A 27,455-nucleotide genomic window follows, 5' to 3' on the forward strand; every position below is an offset into this window, starting at 1 on the left:
ACTAAACACTGGGGTCTATTGGGGGGAAAAGGGGAGGGCCAGTGGGAGGGGGAGGTGGGGAGGGATAGCCTTGGGAGAAATGCCAAATGTGGGTGAAGGGGAGAAGAAAAGCAAAGCACACTGCCATGTGTGTACCTACGCAACTGTCTTGCATGCTCTGCTCATGTACCCCAAAACCTATAATCCAATAAAAAATTAAAAAAAAATATAAATCTACTAGATAAAGACTTTAAAACAACTGTCATAAGGATCTTCAAAGAGCCAAAGAAAGACATAAAGTCAGGAAAATTATGTATAAACAAAATGAAAATAATAAAGAGCTAGAATAACTAAAAAGAAAGAAAAGACAAAAAAACCCTCTGGAACTAAAAATGTAATAACTAAAATAAAAAACTCACTAGAGGGACTCAAAGGCAGATTTCTGCAAGCAGAAGAATCAGCTTGAAGACAGGACAATGGGAATTACCAGGTCTGGGTAAGAGAAATAAACAAGATTGTAAAATGTGAACAGAACATAAGAGATTTGGGGGCACCAAGTGGACCAACATGTGTATTGTGAGAGTCTCAGAAGGAAATGAGAAAAAGGGAAAGAACAGAGAGTATCTGAATAAATAATAGCTGAACAGTTTGCATATTTGATGAATGAAGTGAATATGAACATAAGGAAGCACAAGTGCAAATTAATATGAACCAAAAAAGATCCACACTAAGACACATTATAATCAGAAATTGATAGAATGGACTTGCAAAAACATAATTCAATGCTACATTGTCTATAATAAAGTACTTTAGATATAAAAATCCAAAAAAGTTAAAATATAAAATGCAAAACATATATTCCATGAAATAATAACCAAAAGAAAACAGCGGGCTACACTAGTATCAGACAAAATACATTTTATGTCAAAAAACTGTAAAAAGAAAAACAGTATATCATATGTTAAAAAGTTTCAATATAGCTAAAAGATATAATAATCATAGCATTCATAACAGACCATCAAAATATGTAAAGTGAAAACTGACAGAAATTAAGGAAGAAATAGTTCTACATAGCAGTGGAGATTTCAGCACATCACTCTGTGTAATGAACAGAACAATCGGACATATGATATGTCTGATAACATATGATAACTAAGGAAATAGAGAACTTGAGTAGCACAAGCAACCAACTAAAACTAGTAGACATTTAGAACAACTTATTCAATAATACTACATACTCTTCTAAATGCACATGGGATACTTTTCATAATAGACTCTATTTCAGGCTACAAATTAAATCTCAGACATAAAGCATTAATTGAAATATTCTGTGACATTTTCATATCACATTCATTATTTTGAAATAGACTCTAGACAGTGCTCACGTTAGATTTTCTCAACCTTTTTGATAATATGTGATATATTTCATTGCTAACTCTAGCTGTGGAATTTGCTGTATTTTGTATTAGTCTTAGTATTTGGGGGAAGAATCAGGTAAGTACAATGAAGATAATAAACATTTCCATAAATCCACATATTTTTCTCATGCCTAATTGAGATCCTTCTCTTTTACTCCTCCCTCCACCAGGCACCCATAAATCTGCCTTTTGTTACCTTGACTTAGTTTCATTTTTCAAAACTGTAAATAAATAGAAGCAAAAAGAATATACTATTTTTTGTGTGGCTTCATCACTCAGCATAAATATTTTGAGATTATTTTATGTTATTGCATATAATAGTTCATTCTTTTTTTGCCAGTTGGTATTCTTTTGTATGTATATACAATAATTATTTTATTTATTCGTTTGTTGGTGAACATTTAGGTTATTCTATATTTGGGCTACTGATGTCAAAATAAGCCTGTTATGAACCTTTATGTATAAATCTCTGTGTGGACACAAGCTTTAATCTTTTTGACTACATAATTATAATGGCAAGCCCTAGTCATATGTTAGGTGTATCTTCCAGTTTTTAAATACAAGAGCTTATGGATATCCCAATTACTCTAATTTGATAATCAATATGGCATGCTTGTGTCAAAATTTCACAGGCACCTTATAAATATGTGTAACTACTATGTATCTATAATTTTAAAGAATTTAAGCTAAATTTAAAAATCAAGTATTTATAATATTTCCAATTGCTTTGCATTTTTTGTCAACACCATGTGTGGTAAGTTTATTTTAATGTTTGGAGTTCTAGTCAGGGAGGAGTGGCATCTCGTTATGTCTTTAATTTCACTTTCCTAATGGCTAATCATATTGAGCATATTTTAATGTGTTTATTTGTCATTCATCTAATTCTTTGATAAAATGTCTATTCCAATATCTGATTTTTAACTCTTTTGGTCTTCTTGCTTTAAAGTAATAGGAAGATACAGGGAAATTGGGAGTAAAATCCTTAATAGTAGGACACTAGACTCCAGAAGCAGAAAAATACAAGGGAAGCAAACAAATCTGGAGTTAAGTTTTTGACATATATAAATATCATATATACACATATGTATGTGTGTGTGTGTGTGTGTATATATATATATATATATAAATAATGGTATGTTAAACTTAGTGGGAAAGAAAGGTGATTGTTCATTATGTGTGAGGAAAGTAAATTAGTAAATACGTTAAAGGCAAAGAAAGAAAATTATTTTCCTTTTTTACCACAAAACCTGAATACCCTCCTGGATTGTAGTCAAGCAGAACAATATGATGTGTGCTCCTGCTATTAGAGTTTTAGATTCCAATATCATTATTCTCCAATAAAAGAAACTAAGCTTTTTGGAAAATAAGGTTATTTCATGGCTTGGGGCAAAAAACCATTAATGACTCTGAAATAGTTTAAGGTTGTAAAATCTAAGGATACTGTCTACTAATCATCATTATATTTCTGCCTCTGAATTCTCCATCTCTGAAACACTTAAATATGTTTTGACAACAATTAAAATTTTTGTCCTCTTTGGCACTGAACTCTGAAATATCTCTATTTTATTGTAAAACATGGTCTCAAAAACAAGTACTAATTATGACTAATATTAACTCTCACAGTACTGATTTTTTGTTCAGGAAAACTATGTAGGAAAGTAAAATTTAGTGACTGCTTTAATCAGTCTAGTTAGGTATGCATTCATTTTAGCTTCTCCTCTTGTTTGCATTTTTAGTAAGCAAACCAATATTTTCTATGACTAGCTTTTATGGTGAAACAATCATGTCCAAACAAATCTATCCTCCAAAGATGCTGTCACTATCTTCCTGTCATTTACCTTTGACTTTAATGGAGAAGTTGAGGATGCATTTCCAAAATGTCAGGTGTTCTACCCAAAATTCCACTGACAGATGCTTATAATAACCACAATAACCATTAATTTTTTTTAGGAATGAATCAAACATAAGGTAGAAGCAATCATTTTCTTGGTATTATTGAACGTTAAATGACTTTGCATTATATGTTAGTGTCGTAGTAAAAATGTGTTCACATTTAAGAAAACTCCTGGCCCCTGGTGTGGTGAGACTTTGTGAGAAGTCAGAGGTAATATGAGGTTCAAGGAAATGTTAAGTCTCAGAGATGTCCATTGCTTTCATTTCTTAGTAGTAAAAGTTTTCCTACATTACAAAGAAAAATAAGGAGGAAAGAATGAGATTAAGAACGTGGTGATAAAAGTATGTTTATATTTATAACTCAGCAATTATAAAACTAACAACTCACATTTTGATTTCTTGACATATAAAAATATCCTATTTCAATATAGCAATGCCAAACATGTAATGTGAAAATAGTCATGTGGCCAGGAGGAGAAATTCCACATCGCATCATTATAACAAAGCCACTATGAATTCTGGAAAACAGTTATTTAAACCCTCCCTTTTCCTTTGTTCCCTCCTGCTTTTTTCCTAGAATATTTTGTAAGAAGCAATATATCTATTTCTCTTAACTATATTTAATATTATGTCTATATTCATTGATGTATATATTTGCTTACATCTGTATCTGTGCCTATTTTTAGGTATGTCTATCCCTGAAGAAGCAGTGTATTGCCTAAACATTTGCCCTCAGAATCTAGAGTGCCTTTTTTTTTAATTTCATCTCTCCACTTGTAGAATGTGACAATGAGATATTTATGTAAATTTTATGTATCTTAATTTCTTCATCTGCAAAATGGGAAAATATAGGCAAGTTTATTATATATTTATTGTTTGATTTAAATTTGTTAGTATATCTAGAGAACTTAGAATAATGTTTTAAAATTTATTTTTCTTAAATTGCAATTACACATTTTACAAATAGAGCTTAACTCTGCAATGAATGGAAGCAGAAGAAAGAGAAATGCACAGGGGCAGAAATTATAACAGAGATATGTATGGTATTTGAATGCATTAGCATCTTGGCATCTAAACAACATGTAAATCTTTAGGCCTGGCATGGTGGCTCATGCCCATAATCCCAGCACTTTGAGAGGCTGAGGACAGCCTGAGTTCAGAAGTTCGAGACCACCCTGAGCAACATGGTGAAACCTCGTCTCTACTAAAATTAAAAATTAGCCGGGTGTCATTGTGCATGCCTGTAGTCCCAGCTACTCCGGAGGCTGATGCATGAGAATCACCTGAGCCAGGGGGTGGTAGTTGCAGTGAGCCATGATGATGCCACTGCACTCCAGCTTGGGCTACAGCATGAGATCTGTCTCAAAACAAAACAAAACAAAACAAAACAAAACAAAAACAGCATTTAAATCTTCCTCTCCCTGAGGGCATGCACCTTAAAAGCAGGGGAAATGTTGGAGAAATAGGATTTTCTCTTCAGTCTCCATATGGTCTGGATATTTTTCTTTAAGGATTTGCATTTTCAAAGTCAAGATAAATTAATAGAAGTTGAATAGTGTGAATAAGTAGCCATTCATTTGAACAGAAAAAGCAAATTTGCTAGTAGGTAGATGATTCAACTAGGAAACAGAATTTTCACATGCCATATAATAATAGGTCCCATAACTTTGTTTCAGTTTTAGATTTCAGTTTTCACTTGAAAAACTATGAGTTCAGACTATTTGACCAAAGTTCATCCAAGCATAGTCTGAATCATATGCCTTAACAAGAATCCTCTTTGAAGGAGATAAAATTTATCCATCTAAAATATTCCTACATTTTTTGCACTCCACATAAAGTTCATCTGCTGCCTTAAATTCTCTTATGTTCTCTGCAGAAACTCCCTAAAGAAAAATATTTTACTTCATATTTTTATGCTGGATTGGCTTTCAATCTATTATACCTTTATATCTCAGTTTCTGATCGATGGACAAACTCAGAAAAATACTACAAAGTAAAATACTTCTGAGTTTTATTTTATCTTTACAGGCAACACAGATTTAAGGAGCTTTGTCTTCTGTTGTCAGGTGGAAACAAAACCTCTGAAAATGTTCTATGCTTCCTACTGATACTTCAATTGAGTTAAGTCACTGATATTAAAAGTTACATGTCATTTTAGTTGTATAATATATAATAAAAGTTACAGCTAAACAAGAATCTTTTCAGATAATCAAACAATATCTAGGTACTAACATTTATTAGCTATTTCTAGTTAATATTGGCAGATGTTTAACAAGATATTGAATACCTGCTTACATTTCGTAAGTGACTCTGTTCTGAGTCTCCTAATTCTCTTTGGTGCAATAGTTAATGAGTTTCTATTTAATGAATTGATTTTAGCCCATAATTTGCTTCTTCTGAGGTGATACTTTGCTTCAATAAGTTGTTTTCCCCCTTCAGGAGTTTTGGGAACCACTTTAAAAGTTTGTTTATTAGCATTTAATAGAAAGGAAAAGAAAAACACATCTAATTTAAACTAGTATTTTACATCCTGTTGTTTTCTGTAATTAGGCCTGTATAATATATATTGGAAGTAATACAACATTTATGCTAAGCTTAGGATATATTCTGCATTGCTGTGTCAAGTAAAATCTATCTAACCACAAATATGCACATTTCTAACAACAATTAACTCTATAGTGAAGAGAGTATTGTTATTTTATGGCTCACCTAAGAGTATAATATGTGTATTAAGGAAAAATACTATTAAATTACTTTAGAGATTCTACTTAGGGTGACCTAAGGGGAAATTCTATCACAGAAATATATATATTTTTTGTTTTAATTTTTAAGCATGTAAAAGGGCACTTTATTTAAGGAAGATGAGCCATGTCTTTAAGGGTAGGTTAAGAAAAGAAAGAATTGCTAAATTACAATTTCTCTGGGCATTCCAGAGCTTGGGATTTGGGACCTCTGGAGAAGAGATGTTGATATGGTGGGAGAATACTGAGAAACTAAAAAGGTGGGGTTAATGATTCTCAAAACACTATAAGAGGAAAATAGGCAAAAATAAATTCCCTATGGTAATAATAATGTTGAGCAAATAACCCTAAATGTCTAAAACTGACTCATGAAGTTCTTCCTATTTTCTTCTTATTAAATTTGTTCTAATCTCACTCTATTTTTTTTTCCAAATTTTCATCTAAAGCTAGTTACATACAATGGCCTTGTGTTAGTTGTATTTATTTATTTGGAAAGTGGGAAAAGTGGAATTAATTAAAGATAAAGAAGAGATTAATACAGACCACTGTTATGGGAAAAGTTTGTACCTTTTGGCCAGTATCTCACCATTTCTCCCAAATCCCAGTCCTGAGTAACCATCATCCTGCCTTGTAGGGCCATAGCTAATTTTTTATATTTCACATATAAGTGAGATTTATTTTACTATACCCAAACATCCAGGGCACAGTAAAATAATCATAGACTACAGTATTTTTATATAAGATATTTAATTTAACATGATTTGTCTTTCTGTATCTGACTTATTTCGCTTAGTATAATGTTCTCCAGGTCCATCCATATTGTTACAAATGGTAGGATTTCTTTTTTTATGGCTGAATAATATTCTATTAAATATATATATCACAATTTCTTTACTTATATGTTGATAGATACTTGGTTTCTATATCTTAGCCATTGTAAATAACACTGCAACAAACATGTGGGTGCAAATATATTCTTTAAATACTAATTTTATTTTCTGTGGATATATACCCCGAAGTGGGATTGTTGGATTATATGGTAGTTCTATTTTTAATGTTTTGAGGATACTTCATGCTGTTTTCTATGGGTATTATTAAAAATACCAGAATAATAAGTGTTGATGAGGATGTGGAGAAAAGGGAACACTTTGTACACTGTTGGTGAGCATGAAAAGTTTTCTTTAAGGACTAAATAATTTCTGAAGATGACCCTTCTTGGAAGATTTACAAACAGAGAGGTAGATATGATTTCATATATTTTCTTAATGCTGTCTTCTAGCTTTTATGTGTGTAATATTATTTCATTTCACAGATATGAAATTATTTGTTTCATTTCATATTATTTTCATAGAAAGAACACAATAAACCAATATGTAGAAAATGTAAAGCATTCTTTCAACCTATTTTACATGGGTAAAGAAGAAAACTCAGTTGTTCGATGATACTCACTTGAAGAACAAGGCTAGTCCTTCCAATATTACCCTTAGTGTAGGTAGAATATATAATTGTTTTGTCAGTTGATTTGCATATACACTTGATTCTTGAGCAACACAGGTTTGAACTTCCCAGATCCACTTAGGCACATATTTTTAAAAACAAATATACTGGAAAACATTTTGAAGATGTGTGACAATCTGCTCGAACATGTAGTCCTGAAACATCAAAAAATTAAGATTAAGTTAGGTAAGTCATTAGTGTATACAATATATGGAGAAGTAAGTATATTTTATCATTTGCTACCATAATATATACAAGTATTTTATAAAAGGTTAAAATTATCAAAACTTACATATACAAACACTTACAGGCCTTACAGGGTACCATTTGCAGTGTGTGTGTGTGTGTATGTGTGTGTGTGTATAGTTGCATATATATATAGTTGCATATATATATATATATATAGTTGGCACCTTGGTAATTTTCTTAATGATTTCTAGAAAAAAATCTGTGAAAATAGTAGACTTCTGCTCTATAAATTATAAAACTTTTTGCTACTATGAAGGTTACATTTCAGGTTTGCTTATGATAATTTTTCATTCATATTTTTATGAAATTAATTTATAATTGTATTATGGCTTTTGAGTTTTCTGTCAATGTTAGGCATAACTCAAAATATTTAAAGATGTTTATTTTGGATATCTTCTATTTATTTAAATTTTTATTACTTTATTTAAATTTCTCATATTTCAATAATTTATCCTGGCATAAGTTCTGAAAAATAGATTCAACTGTGTTTTGCTTCATGGACACTTAGTTATCATAATCATTTAATGAATAATTCATCTTTGTACTTCTGCATTTATGTACTAAATCCCCTAATGTAGCTGTGTAATTTCTCGATGTCATAGTCTGTTCTGTTGATATAACTATTCACAAGCCTGCCACACACTATTGTACTTACTAAGGAATAATAACATACTTTAATATTTCATGAGTTTGTTCTCCACTTAATTACTGTTTTTATCCCCAAGGTTTACTTTCAGATTCATGTTTATTTCTTCACTTAAAACTTAACATCTATAATTCTAAACCCAGATCAAACCAAAATATAAAACATGTTAGTCATTGAGAATATTTCAACATTATCATAGAATTGTTACATTATTATATTAAATTTTTTTTGAAAAATATGACATGACTTTCCATTTTTTTCAGATAATATTTTTGTGATCTCAAAAGTACTTTAGTTTTTATTTTTTAATTAGCAGTTGATATTAGTGGACAAGATGTTATAGTGATAGATAGCGTTGAAGAAATGATACAGTTCTCTCAACAACAGAATTTGGCATAGTATACAGAAGACATAGAAAACACAATGTATTTTTTTCTTTTCTTTTCTTTTCTTTTTTTTTTTTTAGACAGAGTTTTCACTCTTGTTACCCAGGCTGAAGTGCAATGGCACGATCTCGGCTTACCGCAACCTCCGCCTCCTGGGTTCAGGTATTTCTCCTGCCACAGCCTCCTGAGTAGCTGGGATTACAGGCATGCACCACCATGCCCAGCTAATTTTTTGTATTTTTTTTTTAGTAGAGATGGGGTTTCACCATGTTGACCAGGATGGCCTCTGTCTCTTGACCTCGTGATCCACCCGCCTCGGCCTGTATTATTATTTAGGAAGTATTAACAGATTTACATGCATATAAATTAGCAAAATGTGACTATAAAGTTAAGACAAACTTAACATGTTTTTTAACAGCAAAGCAGAAGAAAGAATAATGACTTGTCTTCAGAGACAAAAAAACAATAGTTCATGACAGTCTTCTGCAAATTTTATGAGAAAACTCTGATTTAATGTTGGAAGTATATTTTATATATCTGGAGGTTATTTGGCCAGTGACCTTGTAGATATCTCTACATTGTGAAAACTGAAGAAAAGGTTAAATCACTAGAAAAATGTATCTCTATTCTAAAAGTTGGAGTAGTGACTCATGTGCCGTCTCCCTGAAAATGATCGAAAAAAGTTCTCTTTCTCCTGTATTAATACATCAGTAATTTACATTTACTCTACCAGTTAGGAAACCAATGAAGAAACTAAATACTGTAATGTTCTTTGGAAGTTCCATTAAAAGCTGTGGCTCATTGAATATCTTAAAACTATTCCTCTTATCTCTGGAAAATTTATTTTTTTTACAATGCATAAAATCTCTAGAACATTTTAAAAATGACAGAGTAAGATAGTTTTTCTAGAAAACCCAGAGTAACCGAATTAACTAAAATACTCAATGACTGATACTTCAGTTATATTTACCTCACAATTCTTATTAAAGTATTAGTTACTATTGCTATGTACAATAATCAAATTATTTTAACAATTTGTTATTTAGATAAATGATTTGTAGCATATACTTTTTGAAGTAATTTTTTAACATTCTATGATTTTACATTAAGTTAAAAACTCCCAACAGGTGACATGGCTAGTAGATAGCATTTTCAATTATGGAATAGCCTTTATATTCAGGGAGAATGTGAGTAAGTAGATGAATACAATAGTTGATATTTGATTTTGATTTTTAACAGACAGTATTTTTAAAAGATAAGAAAATGTACAGTAGGGGTTAGAGATTAAATAAGTATCCATCATCTTGGGTAGAAAGAAATAGCAAGTTGTCGCCCGGACCAAGGGCGACATTGGGTTTTTTAATTTTTTTTAAAGACTCACTATTTACTTGGTCTGCAAGGGTAAGGAAGCAACAGATGGCATTACTATCTATGTGAGAGACAATATGTTAAGGTGTGAATGTCGAGCATTTAAAACAATCACCACAATATGAGGTTGTCAGTGTAATTTATGAACAAAGCAAACGGAAGATAAATAAAAATGAGGACTAGAACAGCCCATGAAAAGGTAAAAGAAGGGCCAGGCGCGGTGGCTCAAGCCTGTAATCCCAGCACTTTGGGAGGCCAAGGCAGGTGGATCACGAGGTCAAGAGATCGAGACCATCCTGGTCAACATGGTGAAACCCCGTCTCTACTAAAAATACAAAAAATTAGCTGGGCATGTTGGCACGTGCCTGTAATCCCGGCTACTCAGGAGGCTGAGACAGGAGAATTGCCTGAACCCAGGAGGTGGAGGTTGCAGTGAGCCGAGATCATGCCATTGCACTCCAGCCTGGGTAACAAGAGGGAAACTCCGTCTCAAAAAAAAAAAAAAAAAAAAGAAAAGAAAAGGTAAAAGAAGCTATTGTTTGCTGAGAAAAAAAGAAAAAAACTAGGAAGCAGTATAAAAAAATGAAATGAAAAGCAATAATTGTTCCACTGCCAGTAGCAATGTTTGTGTGTGCATCGAAGCAGAAGACAAATTGGTTAATAAAGATTTGAATAGATAAAAATAAAACCTAGTAAACTTGCCCAATATAATGGCTCAAAATTACATTATGTTTTATTTCGTTCAAATGGATCAAAGAGATTCAAGCAAAAAAAAGCAGTTATCAGTATGTCTTATGAGAATAAAAGATAATTTGGAATAAAAGAGGCATCATAAAAATAAAATTGGAAGACCTTAAAAGAAAAGAAAAATATAATTTGGGATAAAAGATCCATTATAAAAATAAAATTGAAAGAATTCCTGTGATTACACAATTTCAAGAAATGTTTTTTTTTATTGATCTGTAAAGGCTTATGGCAGTGATCTTTAATATCATGTGAAGTTGTAAAAGCAATAAACACAAAATATACTTCTTAAGATTTTCTGACCTGATACTACATCGATATAGATACATACTAAACTAAAATTAAACATCGATTAATTAGTATCATTAAAGGATTTGGTATGCTGATTGATACAAGATCTACGATGTAATTAGTTACGTAGTAATGAAACAAAATTGATACTTATAAATTGGGAGAAAAATTAAGCACTGTTAAAAAGGATCAAATGGATTGTAATAATCTGAACCACAGACTTTAAAAAATATTTAGATTGACAAAAAAATGTTCACTTGAGAAATTATGGCTAGATCTCACAGAAAACCGTATTTCTGGCACTGTGCTAAGGAGTTCACATAAATCTCCTTTAACCTTCACAACAGCCTATGGAATCAGTCCTATTATGATGCCCATTTGGGTAAGGCAATGGAAGTTTAAAGGATAAAGCAAACTGACTAAACTCACACAGCTAGTTACCCACCAGATGATGTAGTGCCATTGATTCCCATGTGTTAAAAAGTGAAAATACCATTACCACGTCTAAATAGTTCCTTCTTTTTTGCCTACTCTCTCTATGAATAGCAGAATGATCTATCCAGTTATCTAAAATTTAGGGTCTAAATCAAAGTTTTGAGATTATCTTACCAATACCCTTTGCCTTCCTATCTCTTTAATAATTCATTAAATTTTAGCTCAAGTGCTATTTCCATCACAAATACTGCCTTGATAATTTTAGGATTCTCTGGGTGTTCCTTACACAGCCTTCTGCACCTCTCTTTATTGTAAAGGGAACTATATCATTTTGATAACATTATAAACATGTGTGTGTTCTCTACACACTACAACAATGTAACATCATAAGACATACTCAAATATGAGGTCTTTCTGTTCTTGTCTTCCATTTCTAGCTCCATTCAGCCAAAATTAAAAATTCCAATTAATATTATACCTACTAGAATATAATTTCCATGGGTGAAAGAATGTAATCCTGGTCAAAGCTGATGCTCAATAAATAGATGTGAAATGAATGAATAAATGATTATTGAATGAAATAGTAATTAGTGAGCAATGAGAAAATGATTCCTAGAAAATGTGACGCACAGCACAAACTTTAAGTATGTGGATTATGAGTCTCACTATAGTAGAAGTGTTATGTTTGGAGTAAATGGGGTATTAGGTGGGCTAAATGAATGGAAACAGACGGTGGAGGCACCAGATAGAGGAGTTCAAGCTCCAGGGGGGTTGAACTAGGCATGTAACTTTAAAGGAACATAAAGAAAGAGAGATCTGATTAACAGCTCTGATTAGCTAAATGAACCTAGAGTTTAACAGGACAATAATTTTTTTTCAGCTTTCAGAGCTGTTTCAGCAAAATATATCACACTGTTTATCAATGTTGCAAACATGCCATATAAACTTAATGTCTATATCATTGTAAATTTGAAAAGCTGCATAACTCAGTAGAATAGTGTGCAAAAATAAGAGTAGATTACAGTAAACAAAATTTACCAGTAGGGGAAATATCTGCTGTAGTGATATAATTGCCTGTTTGTCAAATTCAAAGGCTTATAAGGGCAATGTAATATTGAATGTTAGACATTTTGAGGTTCTTGAAAGAAACATAATCACTAAGATCATTTTTATTCTCTTTATAATCTAAGTGAATACAAACTTATGTTAAATTCCTAGAATTTCAAACTAGTTCTAAATTCATTTGAACATTTTGTGTTTTTATACTTTCCCAGATTAATGCCACTAACTGTAGTAATCAAAGCCTACATTTATTCTAACAAAACAGCTTGAAAGTCTGTGTTGAAACTATTTGTACAATAGGAATTTTGTGATCATCTACTCATTTTTATTTATCCTTATAATCAAAGATATAAAAATGATTAAAGAAACTCAGAAAATCTAGTCCCAAGCTTACGCTGTGGTCTCTCTGTGAATGGAAACTTTGTGTATTCTTATATTCTGGGTACCCAGTTCTATTTCTGGTCCTTCCCCATGACAGAAATTTAACATATAAGCTTTAATCTGAACTAGACTTAATTCTTTTTGTTTTCTTTAATTTATTTTACTTTAAGTTCTGGGATACATGTGCAGAAGGTGCAGGTTTGTGACATAGGTAAGCATGAGCCATGGTGGTTTGCTACACCCGTCAACCTGTGAATTGGACTCAATTCTAAACAAAATTAAAATATTTAGAAATTACATTAATTGCTTAAGACAAAATATGTTTGGAGTCAAAGTAATTAATGCAAATTAGAAATGATTTCCAGGTCTCTTAATTTCCAAAATTGTATTCACTTCTTGTTATATTGGCATGAGCAAAGAGCAACTTATTGATAAGACAGTGAGAAAAATACTTGTTTTTATTTTGCAAAGTCAGTATCATTTTGAGGATCAGAGCATAGTTTCTTGCTTGATGATCTTGTGGTCACCTTATTATGTGAATTTTCTCATCCATAAAATAGGCATAATAATCGCAAAGTCCATAAAATTGTGGTGCAGATCAAAAGTATTATTATCTGTGAAGTACTTAGCATATTCCCTGGCATGATGTAAATGCTCCATATAGGTTGTCTGTTTTCTATTTCCTAGTGCACTGCTTTTCTGACACATGATCTCTTTTCTGCACATATAAACCACTGTTCAACAAATGAATTGTGAATAATTTAACCCACAAATTTGAAAACATCTAAAAATAACTTGGTTGCAATATTTTCTCGATGTTTGCACAAATTTTTCTTCCTGCCTAATGCTTGTCCTTCATAAGCCTCTCCACTTTAAACTCAGCTGTGCCAATTTGAAAAAGGCAAAGAATAATTCTAAAATTAAAGTGCAGAGAATCTTATGAAGTAAAAATATCCACAATTCTATCAAGAAATGTCTGGATAAGGGCTAAAGGGCTAGGCTTTTTGAAGTCCTGGCCAATAAAGGATGAAATTAGGTAAAGGATTTCAGAGCTCAAGACAAACTAGAAGGGAACAAGATATAGTGAGTGAGTGAGAGAGACAGAGAGAGAGAGAGAGAGAGAGAGAGAGAGAGAGAGAGAGAGAGAGAGAGAGGGAGAGCGAGCCAAAGCCAACAATAAGAGCAATGGCAGCAGCTAAATTACCCACTCAGTCCTTACTTCTAGCCCTTTCCTTCCTCTATCTGTCCTCAGGCAAGGTTGGTTGGTTGGTTTGGTTGGTTTGTCTTTGTTTTTATTTTGAGACAGGGTCTTGCTCTGCCATCCAGGATGGAGTGCAGTGGTGTCATCATAGCTCACTGCAGCCTGAAACTCCAGGGCTTAAGCAAACCTCATGCCTCAGCCCTCTAAGTAGCTGTAACTACATGCATGCACCACCACACCCAACTAATATTTTTTATTATTTTTTGTAGAGATAAGGTCTCATTATACTTCCTAGGCTGGTCTCTATCTGGGAGGATCAAGTGATCCTCTCATCTTGATCTTCCAAAATGCTGGCATTACAGGCAGGTGCGACCATGCCTAGCAAGTGTTTATTTTTATTTTTATTTTTTGTAGAGATAGGATTTTGCTATGTTTCCTGGGTTTCTGTCAAACTCCTGGACTCAAAGGATCCTCCTGTCTTTAGGATTCAGGAACTTTGTAGGAATATGAGGATTTTGCCCTTACAAAGTATCAGAGAAGTACAGACATTGAAGGTGCCTTTGTAGAATTAATATAATAATTCCCATGGCATACATCAGGCACAGAAGGCAAAAGACGTCGTTAGTATTAGTTTCCTAGGACTTTCATTAAAAAAATCATAGACCAGGTGGCTTAAACACAGCTCTGGAGGCTGAAACTCTAAACAATCAAGGCAACAGGTGGGTTTTTCATCAGGCATCTCTCCTTAGCTTACCGACGGCTGCCTTCCTGCTGTGCCCTCCCATGCTTTTGCCTCTGTGCATAGACATCTTTAGCTTTTCTCCCACTTCTTTTTTAAGGGCACTGGTATTATTGGACCCCACACCTATCAGGAGCTCATTTAACCTTAATTATCTCTTTAAAGGCCCTGTCTCTAAATACAGTCATATTGAGAGAGTATCAACAAATGAATCTCAGGGGACACAAATTAGGCCCTACTAGCATTCAGATCCCCTGCGGGAAGTTTGATAATGCAGATAATGAACTTGAGAGGTTTATAGATGTGTGGTTATGCTAAAAGAGAGAATTATTATTATATTAGTATGAGTATACATGGATTAACTCAAACAGTGGTTAAGACCACTTAGGAAAGTGAAAAAAGAAGATATAGGTATAAAACCCAGAAATGTCAACTCTCTCTCTCTCTCTCTCTCTCTCTCTCTCTCTCTCTCTCAGAAGAAGGAAGTGTCATAGAAATAGAGGCAGCAGACAAAGAAAGTATGGGAGTTTAGAAGTCGAGGGTAAGAAAATGATTTCAAACACAGTGTTATGGAGAGTGCCAGATGTCACAGAGAGATAAGCATGAGAAAGAAAATTACTCATTTGGCAATGAGAGCAGCTTCATGAATGAATTAAGCAGGTTAGTAAATAAACTGAAGTTTTTATCAGAAGAAAAGAAGTATAGAAAAAAGAGAAGGAAGAATATTCTTTCAAGTAGCAGGAATCCTTCACATGCCAAAAAGAAAGTAATCACGAAAAGAAATTATAATAATTCAGAATATTATATAAATGTTATGTGTTTTAGAAGCATTACAATTTATAGAAATAAATTTCAGCACATTTGTAATTATTCATATTAGGTAATTGAGAATTAATTCAAGTTAATTTCTTGAATATATTAAGGATGAATGAAACCATGATAATCTTTAATACACTGTAGATATTAACTATAATAGCTTATTATATCATGTAATAATTCAATACAATATAATACCACTTTATAGATATATGTTCAGGTTTTGTGTATAGATGTGTCAAGAAAACTCTTGTACTTGGTTATAAGTGATCAGCATTATAAAATTGAAACAAAATGCTCCATGAAGAGTAGTATGAAATAATTGACAGTAAGACAATGGCAAAAATCAAAACATCAAACTTGCAATTTATCAGGCTGTAATGATTTTATAAAAGCATTTTTTCACAACTAAGGGGATCCATCTGCCTAGTTAAAATCTGGTTCTGTTTCTGAGTTTGCTCAGAAGTACATATTATACTGGCATTCTTCTGTTCCTGAAGGCATTTGGTGTGACAGGCATGTTAAAGCATTCTAAATCTTCAATATAAAATACATACTTAATTCTAGGATGTTGACATTTTTACTCAATGTCGTCTTTATTTGTCCTATGACTACATATTCATAATGCAAAATCCATTCCTTCAAGGAGCACCCGTTTTATTCCTATCATATTATTGCAACAGATCAGTGACTAAATACTTCATCTGTGGAATTACTGAACATATGGCAGGATTATCCTCTCAGAGAATAAATCCAAACCTGGAGGTCTTGATAAAGGGAATGAAGTGTGCTTCCTGTGAATAGCTCCAATCAAATGTCAAAAAGGTAGTGGATAAACTGTGCTGCTATAGGATTAAGCATATTGTTGCTTGCTAGATTCTGTTCAGTGGATTTTTGTTTTCTTGTTAGGCATGTTCATCAGTGTCGGACTTTATTATGTTGATGACAGGTGAAGTAGGTTAAACCATAGCACATTATAATAAAGATGTGCACCCTATTCCAGGTCTGCTTAACTCATTGTTTTAATATGTGGTTCCAAAACATCATGAAAGAGAAAACACAATTCCTCCTGTGTGGAAAAAAAAAAATGCTTTACTGCGGTTGCAAATGAAGGCTCTTATCAGTTATCCCTTTGTTTAAAAATTGGGCAATTCACAGCCAAGATTGTGACCGCCCTGTCTGAAACATTGTTAGACTCCAATAAAATTTTCTACTGCATAAGTGACTACTACAAATAAATCAGAAAGAGTTGTCAAAATTATCTACAGCATGTCAGTAAGTGAAAAGTTACTCAAAATCAGTTTTATATCTTGTGTTATAATCTGTTGGGGACACTTGTTTGACAGACAGAGAAACTACATTGGCAAAAAAATAATGTAATTCAGTGTCTGAAAAATCTTAAGAATTATCAAAGAGTCAATTTGAAATCACTTCTGTGAAGACAGGAGTGACTGTCCCTCTTTTATGCCATTCTGTTTTATATTAAAAGCAATATAGCCTTTCTAAAATCTAGGACTCTAGATAGATAATAAAAGGATCCTTTCCTAGCTCCATTGCTTAGAATGACATAAAAATGGTTAGATATGAAATTTGAGCAATGAAATTAGATTAGAAAATGTATTTCTATAAAGGAATATAATTGCAAGAAAGAAAAGATTTAACCTAATGAAAACAAATTGATATGTGTATATTTCACTAATAACTGAAATATAGACAGGAGGTAGAGAAAAGCAAGCATGGATGTGCATGGGAAGTGATGGGCATGCGTGGTTTGGGAGTGAACATGAAAGAGGAAATACATTTTTTGTTTTATCATTAGGACTTAATACCTTAGGAAAACTGTGATCCTATTGCTTTATTTAAGGAAGTATGAATCTCTAAGAATACTGCTAGTGTTTGAATGTTCCCTCCAAATTTTATGCTGCAATTTGCTGCCATTGTGAGAGTATTAAGAACTAGGACAATTACAAAGTGATTAGGCCATGAGAGCTTTACCTTCTGTCTTCATGAGAGTAGGATGTTATAAAACATCATGAGAGTAGGTTGTTATAAAACTGTGGTTGGTCCTGTCTGTCTCTCCCTCTGGACCGTACTTGCCCTCCTGCCTTCCTCCATGGGGTCATATGGAAAGAAGGTTCTCACAAAATGCAGCCAGTCAATCTTGGACTCCTGAGCCTCCACAACCATGACCCAAATAAGATTATTTTCGTTATAAATTAGTCTGTAGTATTCAGTTATAGCAAAATAAAAATGATTAAGATAAGTCATTTGATTCAGTGTAGTCCTGTTATTGGAAATATCCTTGTCCAAGGAAATTCTCAAATCTTGTACACACAGGTACTATGTATTGTTACTATTCAATAGCATTTCTCTGCTCCAATGGACTGAAACCTTTGGAACATGAAATCATCTATCATTATTTTTGAAAATTCAGGACATAATCCTATACCTAGTTGTTATAAGACAACTTTTAGTTTAATTTACACAACTTTCTTTAAGCCATCAAAATATGTTCAATAAATGATTTTTATCTAAAGTACTTTAAAAACTAAATGTAGGCTATAACTGTAGACCCTGTTATATAGAACTAGCAATTAATGCCTATTTACCTTTTCTCCCACTTCTGCCATCATGTTTATTAGTGGAGTGTTATTTCATGGTACCTGGAGCTTAAAGTAGATGCTGCGTTATTGGTCCTTCTGTGTTTTTGTATTACAATGTTTCTTTGTTTCTTTGCAAAAGTACTAGTTTAACAGGGGCAGACAATCAGAATGTTCTTTTTCTCATTTTTTTATCAGTCTGATTTTGAGGTATAATTTTAAACATCCACCCATTTTAGCATACAGTTCTATGCATTTATAGTCATGAAACCACAATAATAATATGTAAAATAATTCCACCTTCTCTATAAATTCTCTCATGTTCCCACCACCCTTTTTTTTCTGGAGACAGAGTTTTTCTCTTGTTGCCCAGGCTATAGTGCAATGGTGTGAACTCAGCTCACTGCAACCTGTGCTTCCCGGGCTCGAGCAATTCTCCTGCCTCAGCCTCCAAAGTAGCTGGGATTACAGATGCCTGCCACCACACCTGGCTAATTTTTTGTATTTTTAGTAGAGATGAGGTTTTACCATGTTGGCCTGAACTGAAAAGTTTGTGAAAAATCTCCTGATTGCCCGACTAACTGCCACTCTCTGCTTCTGTATGCTTGCTTCTGCTTGCTCTTTAGGAAGTCCCTTGAGAAACTGCCATGTTGCCTAAAACATGGTTACTTCCCTGGCTCCTAATCTATAAAAGCTGTGTGCTGTTCCAGGCTGGGGGTCCAGACCTTTGGGTGCGAACCTGTCTGGCCCGCTGGCATAATATATTGTGTTCCTCTGACCCTCTGAATGCCGTTTGGGTATCTTATCAGGTGAAATTCTTCCACAATAGGCCAGGCTAGCCTTGAACTCCTGACCTCAGGTGATCCACCTTTCTAGGCCTCCCAAACTGCTGGGATTACAGGCTTGTGCCACCGCACCTGGCCTTTCATGCCCTTTAATGGTATAAAGTTCCAACATTCCCTAGCACCCGATACGACTTTAATTTCTACAATTTACATTTCCACGAAAGTTATGTTAATAAAATCATGCAACAATAAAGAAAAGATTCTTTTCACTTAACATAATGCACTTTGATTACTCTATCTTATTCATGTATCTGTAGTTTGTTCCTTTTTATTACTGGATATATTTCATTGTATCCATTTATCGTAGTTTGTTAATCAATCCATCATTAAGGAATATTTTGGATAATGTCTTGTTGAAGCCACAGTGAACATTCACATAAGGTTTTATGTGAACACAAATGTTCATTTCTCTTGGATAAAGTAATACCCAAGGCTGGAACTGCTGGTTCATATGGCATATCTGCATTTTCCTTAAGAAACAGATGCATTGTTTTCCAAAGTGACTGTACGAATTTGCATTATAACCGGCACTGAAAGAGAGTTCCTGTGCTTTTCATCCTCATCAATTCTGTGTCTGATTTATTTTGTTCCCGGGTGTGTGTGTGTGTGTGTGTGTGTGTGTATGTGCCTGTGCTTCTTTTAGGTCTTTCTAATAAGTGTATAGTGGTATCTCATTGTGGTTTTAATTTTAATTTCCCTTGTGAATAATCATTTTGACCATATATTTTCATGAGCTTATTTTTCATCTATATGCATTCCTTTGTGATGAAGCTGGGCAAAAAATCTACCTATTTTTCTTTTCTAAAGTTATCTGTGTTCTTACTGTGGAGATTTGAAAATTCTTTGTATATTCTGGATTAAGGACTTTTAACAGATAATTATTTTGCAAATATTTGTCTCTTCTATGGTATGTCATTTGGAAGTCCAGTAATTTTTAATTTATATTAACTTAAATACATCAATTTAAATTAACATATTGTATAGTCCTGCTCTTCTTAGTAATTTTTTGTTTTATCAAAACAAAGGCCCATTGTGTTCAGGGACAATGACTCACATCTATAATCCCAGCACTTTGGGAGGCCCAGACAGGAAAATCACCTTAGTGTCAGGAGTTCAAGACCAGCCTGGCCAACATGGTGACACCCCATCTCTACTAAAAATACAAAAATAGCCAGGTACGATGGTGTACACCTGTAATCCCAGCTATTAGAGAGGCTGAGACAGGACACTTGCTTGAATCCAGGAGACAGAGGGTGCAGTGAGCCAAGATTGTACCATTGACAAAGCAAGACTAGTCTCAAAAATAAAATAAAAATGCAGTGAGTATTTAATTATATTGGTGGGGGGGTGGTATTTGCTGTACTTCTCCAGCTGTTTAGGCTTATTTTCTGGATGAAAGAATTACTGGGGCAGACATACTTTTCTTTATGGCAAAAGAAGTCAGTACCCTCTTCCTCCCAAGCACCAAGAGGACAGTCTTCTCTGGTCTTCAGAAATGCCTCCAATTTTTCTTGTGAATTCCCAAAACAAATCTCTTGAAAACAGAATGGATGTAGACGCAAACTCTCTTCATATTTGTAATAAACAAATATGGATATTATATCTTGATACCAGATTACACATGGTCATTATCCAATTTTAAAAAATTTTAGCTAAAACTTTTAATTCTTTTATCTCATGTGCTGTGTCAGTGAGTTCGTACTCACTTCCCATTACTCCTGTGACACACTTCTTTTCTTTTTTTTTAGGTTCCATCTTAGTTGTTGAGTCTGTGACCTCAGCTTCCTGATGGGTTCAAAGAACATTTGACTTGTATAGATTATTTGATTTTTCTTGTTATTAGGGTATGAGTGTAGCCTTTTTCAGGTTTCTACATTCTACATTCCATCGAATAATGTTTGAGTCTCAGACCATTATTCAAACAAGTTGATGTAAGTTCAACGATCATAGTCTATACAACATGTAGACAATTTATAATACTCATGATACCATTCATCTCAACCAGAGTAGAGCCAGGTCATCAGTTGTCCCTCTCCCCTGAAGTTGTTAAGTAGAAAGTGGTGGTTCTTTCTCTATTTGTCCATAAAATGAAAGAAGTAAGATGCTAATTGTTATTGACATAAATTTTTAATTTTGTTGCAAGTATACTTTTACGAATGTGATTTTTTTTCCTGACAATGTCTTGATGACCAGATCTTAAGATCTTTAACTCATAATATCATCAAGCATTCATCAAGAATCTGTCTAGTCTAACTACCCGTCTTACGTGTTTTTTTCATTCTTCCAATAAAATATTTTTGCAGTGTATTTGTTTTACTTATCTCCAAGCTGGGATAATCCTACAACCCTATGCAGAAATATTTTATAATTCTTAAGCAGTGGCTCATTTTAGGCAGTCAGCAAAAGGTTAAAAAGTTAAACAAGTATAATGTGTATTATATTTTGGATATTTGAGAATTATTAACATACTTCCATCATGGGTTAAAAATGGCATTATTTATCTAACTATTGGCCATTACATTCAGTAAGTTAAACATGCCAAATTACAGAATTGTTCTTCCTATTCCTCTCTCACTTATACTTACCCATTATCTTTTAGCAAGTGTAACCTTGAACATATTTTTCAAATTCATCTTAATCCTTTCTGATTCCAATGTCTCTCTCCTAATTCAAAGTTGGTGGATTACTCCCTAACAACATTATAATGTCCTTTCACTTCATATACCTGTAGAGCTCTTCTTTTCTATAAACATTATTTCTTAAAGTAATCAGATAAATTATTTAAATAACAAATCTTATTGTGCACTTAATTTTTAGTTGTTCCTATTTATTAAAAGTATTTGAAGTCTAAACTATTTACCCAGGCTTTCAGGACATTGCATGATCTGGTCCTCAATACCTGCCATTGTCCCTTCAGGATATGCTACTTCTTGCTGTATTTATTTTGCCAGAATTTTTTTTTTTTTGAGACAAAGTTTCGCTCTCGTTACCCAGGCTGGAGTGCAGTGGCGCGATCTTGGCTCACTGCAACCTCCGCCTCCTGGGTTCAGGCAATTCTCCTGCCTCAGCCTCCTGAGTAGCTGGGATTACAGGCATGCACCACCGTGCCCAGCTAATTTTTTGTATTTTTAGTAGAGATAGGGTTTCACCGTGTTGACCAGGATGGTCTTGGTCTCTTGACCTCGTGATCCACCCGCCTTTGCCAGAATTTTATCCTTTAATTTTCCTAAAGACATCATGTTTGTTCTCTCATTAAAAGGTTTCAAGAGGCAATTCCAAAATTGCCTTTGCTTGGAATCTTCACTCCTCTCTCTAACTTCCAGCCTGTCTGTTTGTACCACCAAGTATTATTTTATATGTCACTTCCTTTGGCTGAGTTTTTCTTATCACATTTCTTTTCTATTTTTGAGATAGTCTTGCTCTGTTGCCCAGGTTGAAGTATAGTGGCCTGAGCTTGGCTCACTGCAACCTCCACCTTGTAGGTTCAAGTAATTCTCCCATTTTAGCTTCCAGAGTAGCTAGGATTACAGGCAGGCACCACCATGCCCAGCTAATTTTTGTAATTTTAGTAGAGATAGGGTTTTGACCTGTTGGCCAGGCTGGTCTGGAACTCCTGACCTCAAGTGATCCACCTGCCTTGGCCTCCAAAAGTGCTGGAATTACAGGCATGAGTCACTATGCCGAGCCTCTTATCACTTTTTAATCTGCTCCAACCTGAGATAGGCAATTGAATCTATTTTGTTTTTACTGAATTATTTTATTCATAAAACTTATCACAATGTAAATCATCAATTATTTCTCTAATTATATTTTAATAATTTTTAACTATAAACTAGAATTCCAATTAGCCAGTGATTTTTCTTATATTCAAAAAGAGAAAAGCTTTTCAGAAACATAGTGTTTAGAATAAAAGCAGAAATGATTTTTATGAGAATAAAATTGGAAAAACGTCCAAAAAAAAGTTTTTCGATCATAGGTAATTTTTTTGGAGCTGTAAGTAAATAAAGGAATATGCCAAAGAGTGGTCTAGAATAGTGAAACTGTTTCCACAAATATTAAAACCTGGAAGGAGGCCGGGCGCGGTGGCTCAAGCCTGTAATCCCAGCACTTTGGGAGGCCGAGGCGGGTGGATCACGAGGTCAGCAGATCGAGACCATCTTGGTCAACATGGTGAAACGCCGTCTCTACTAAAGATACAAAAAATTAGCTGGTCATGGTGGTGCGTGCCTGTAATCCCAGCTACTCAGGAGGCTGAGGCAGGAGAATTGCCTGAACCCAGGAGGTGGAGGTTGCGGTGAGCTGAGATCGCGCCATTGCACCCCAGCCTGGGTAACAGGAGGGAAACTCCGTCTCAAAAAAATAAAATAAATAAATAAAATAAAACCTGGAAGGAATTTAATTCCATGAAAACAGAAAGGATAATTTAACTTTTGATAATGTGTTTAGAATTTAACAAAATGAGACTGATTGGTCCACTCATTGAAACATCTGATATAATATTTTAAAATATAATCGAGAAAGCTAAATCATTCAGCTATTATTTTGTGTTGAGAACTGCACTTATCTTTATTAATCACATTTATTTTAAATTGTGTTTATCAATGGACTGAAAATTCACTATTTTCATTTAAAAAATCTATGACTTTTCCTCATGGTTTCATGAAAAAATTATATAGACATTAAATTTACCATTGATACAAATGTAGAGGTGAATATGAAAACTTTATGAAGTCTTATAGGCTAACAAGGTTATTAGCTCATGATAGCAAAAGAGACTCTATTAGGGATGAAGTTTGAAACCCAACTAAAATGAGTTTCAAAGAATGAGATGCAAATACCCAAATCAAAATTAACTATGGAACTGTTTTGATATAGTATTCAGCACAGTAAAAATATAATGTCACCATGGTTTCCACACATATGAATTTCTTTTATGTATTTTTAAAGAACCTGATTTTTTCAGTCCTTCCATTTTCTTTTTAAATCTTTATTTTCTTCTTAATAGGATGTTTCAGGGTTTTGATCTGGTGGAAAATTTTCTTGTGTTGGTTTAAAGTATGTGATGTAATATAATTAATTTTTTAATTTAGAGTCTTTATATTTTAATAACTTAACTTAAAAACCAAGTAAATCTTTTAAAAGATGTGCATATAAGATTATGTATGTCTCTGTGCATATATATACACACTATATATTTTATATTATATGTTAGTATATACTATATTTATATACAATGCGCTATATATAACGTTATCCTTTCCCTCCACTCACATATTTTAGAGCTAACCAAAGGTGATTTTAGCTAATATAGAATATTTGTCATTCCCTTCTTGTTTCCTTTCCTTTCCTCTCCTTTCCTTTTTTTTCCTTTCCTCCTTTCCTTTCCTTTCCTTTCCTTTCCTTTCCTTTCCTTTCCTTTCCTTTCCTTTCCTTTCCTTTCCTTTCCTTTCTTTCCTCTTTCCTTTCCTTTCTCCTTGTCTTCTTTCCTTCATTTATTCCTTCTGTATTCTCCTTCCCTCCTCATTTCCTTTTTTCTCTCTTTTCTATCTTGCTTTATTAAAAGAGTAATAAAGATATTAATACACACAAAACCTGAACTTGCTTTTCACATAATATGTCATAAAATATCTTTTGGGTAAATGAACACTGTCTCATAATATATTGTATGTTTACTCCATATTTTAGTTAACCATTTCTTTTCTGATGACCATTCACATGGTTTCTAGTTTTTGTTTGTTTGTTTGTTTTTAGAATCAATGCTATAATAAGCTTCTATTTATCTGTGTGTGTACCTGTGTGGGGTTTTTCCTAGATATTTTTAATGCTTTTGTTTCTGTCAGGTGAGACACATATTCATATACATACCCATGAGGATGCATATACTCTTGTGTTAGAAATAATAAATTTATGCCAATGAATATGTTTAATTCCAATTCATTCCACAGTGTTTGTTCTTGTTCTCCATCAGTCTTTATATATTTACTCCCTATTACAACCTGTCTCTGAAAAAAAATATCTTTATGTTAACCTATTGGTCAATCCCATAATAATAATATTTTTGGAATTTCTTCAGAAGTCTGTGCATCTTTTAATGTCTTTAGTTATGGGTAGAAGCTTATAAGCTGTAACCATTATCTTTTGGTTTACCAATATAAGAAGCAAGAGGAGATAAAGCATTTCCCCTACTTTATCTCACCTTTTCTTGTTTTCATTTCCAGATTATTATACATATATCATTTTTTAAAAATTGAGTTAACTTTAATAATATCAGTGGATCATGTCAAAGTTGTATGCTGGATGTGATATTATATTATAGTCTTTCAGGTGTTACCATTATAGGAAACTGCATAAAATGTACACAAGATCACTTTATGTCGCTGATAAATTTAGAAGATGAAATTCCAATCTGTTTTTTAAAATGAATGATGATACAATACACTTTCTCTTTCACAATCCAATGTAAAAATCAACCATATTTCTAGCATGCGTGCACCTCCCTACATCCTAAACCTGGTACAGAATTTTCTGCTTAACTAAATTTGAGGTGAAACAGGCCAACATCTTCACAGCATATCCCAACCCTCAAGAATATTGCTTCCCGTTCTGAAAAGTCCCCTTCTGCTGTTTGACTATTTAAATACATATGTCGTCTGGTGTAACTACTCATTAGCTTCTTTTAAATTATTATTCCCAATGAAACCACTTCACATTGATTACTTTTCATCTTTAACTTTGTGTGTGTGTGTGTGTGTGTGTGAAATGTAAATAAGACTCTTTAAAAATAATATATATATACATATATATTTTCTAAGTTTATTATGTTAGACTTTTAACTGTTGAGATGTGTAGAGTGTAACTGAAGTTCTGATTAGACAATGACAACAACCTACATTACTGATTTCCTCAGAAAAGTTTCTTAGACATTTCTTCAAATTCAAAGAATGTAATTACTGCTTTGTAACTTATATGCTTTTTATTTACTCCTTTGTAATGTAATAGACTCTCATTTATTTTTAAAATAAATTATATAGTGATTCAAATTGGGTTAGGATAATATAGCCCAAGTAACATTGTTGGAAATAAAGAGAGAAAACTATTTTGAACAAAATATATCTCTAAGTTAGAGAATAGTGTGTAGAGGAACATTCTATTACCAGGAATGACTAAACACAAAAGGGACATTAACTTTATTTTATGACCCCAGCACAAGCTAATTTTATACAAGATAATTCACAAAGGTTCCAGCTGAAACTTTATAATCATAGACACTGTATTTGATATGCTTTGAATTCATAAAGCTAAATTATTAATGTGTTTTTCATGACCGTAATTTCTTCTCCTGACAGCCAGAAAGGGTATTTCCTTACTATTTACTTTCTCGTTGGTTCTAAGAAAAATAAATTGTTTTACTTTAAGGAATCTTGACATTTTGTTATTTGTAACAGTTGATATTTGTAGCAACATGTGATCACATTTTTAAATTTTTATTATATAAGTGTAAAAACAACCTACTATAATCCATAAAACATAATCTTAGGTTTATTTAATGTTAAGCAAAATATATAGAAAGAAAAGCAATTTTTATGCTAATTTTATCATTCTTAACCTGACCTAAATTTTTAAAAATCTTGTGATGGAAAATGTACTGTGTCTATATAAGAAAGCTGTTGTTCTATAAGAAAAATAACACTGGGCTTTGAATCAAGAGATGTGAACATGGATTCCAATTCTGTGTAAAGTGGCAATGGAAATTTGGGCAAGATAGTAAACCACTCAAATCTATTTTCTAGTTTGTAAAATGAGAAAATTGTTAAGTATTTCTAACTTTATCCCATATAAATTGCTACATGTGTTACTGAATTTTTAATTTCTCAATAAAGGTGCTGAGGATATGGGATGAAGAAATATTTGTCTTATTATCTGATGCTACTATAGAAATTGTGTAACCATATATTTAAAAAATAAATTTCAACACATACCTCTACTGCATACAATAATTGACTAAACATAGATTTGGATTTAAGTTAAAAAAAAAAACTACATGGGTTCAGCAAACCACCACAGCACATATATACCTATGTAACATACCTGCATGTTCTGCACATGAATCCCCAAAATTAAAATATCATTAAAAAAACTAAAATGATAACATTTTTGAACAAGA

Source organism: Callithrix jacchus, chromosome 16 (assembly GCF_049354715.1).
Source record: "Callithrix jacchus isolate 240 chromosome 16, calJac240_pri, whole genome shotgun sequence".
In the NCBI taxonomy this organism is placed as follows: domain Eukaryota; kingdom Metazoa; phylum Chordata; class Mammalia; order Primates; family Cebidae; genus Callithrix; species Callithrix jacchus.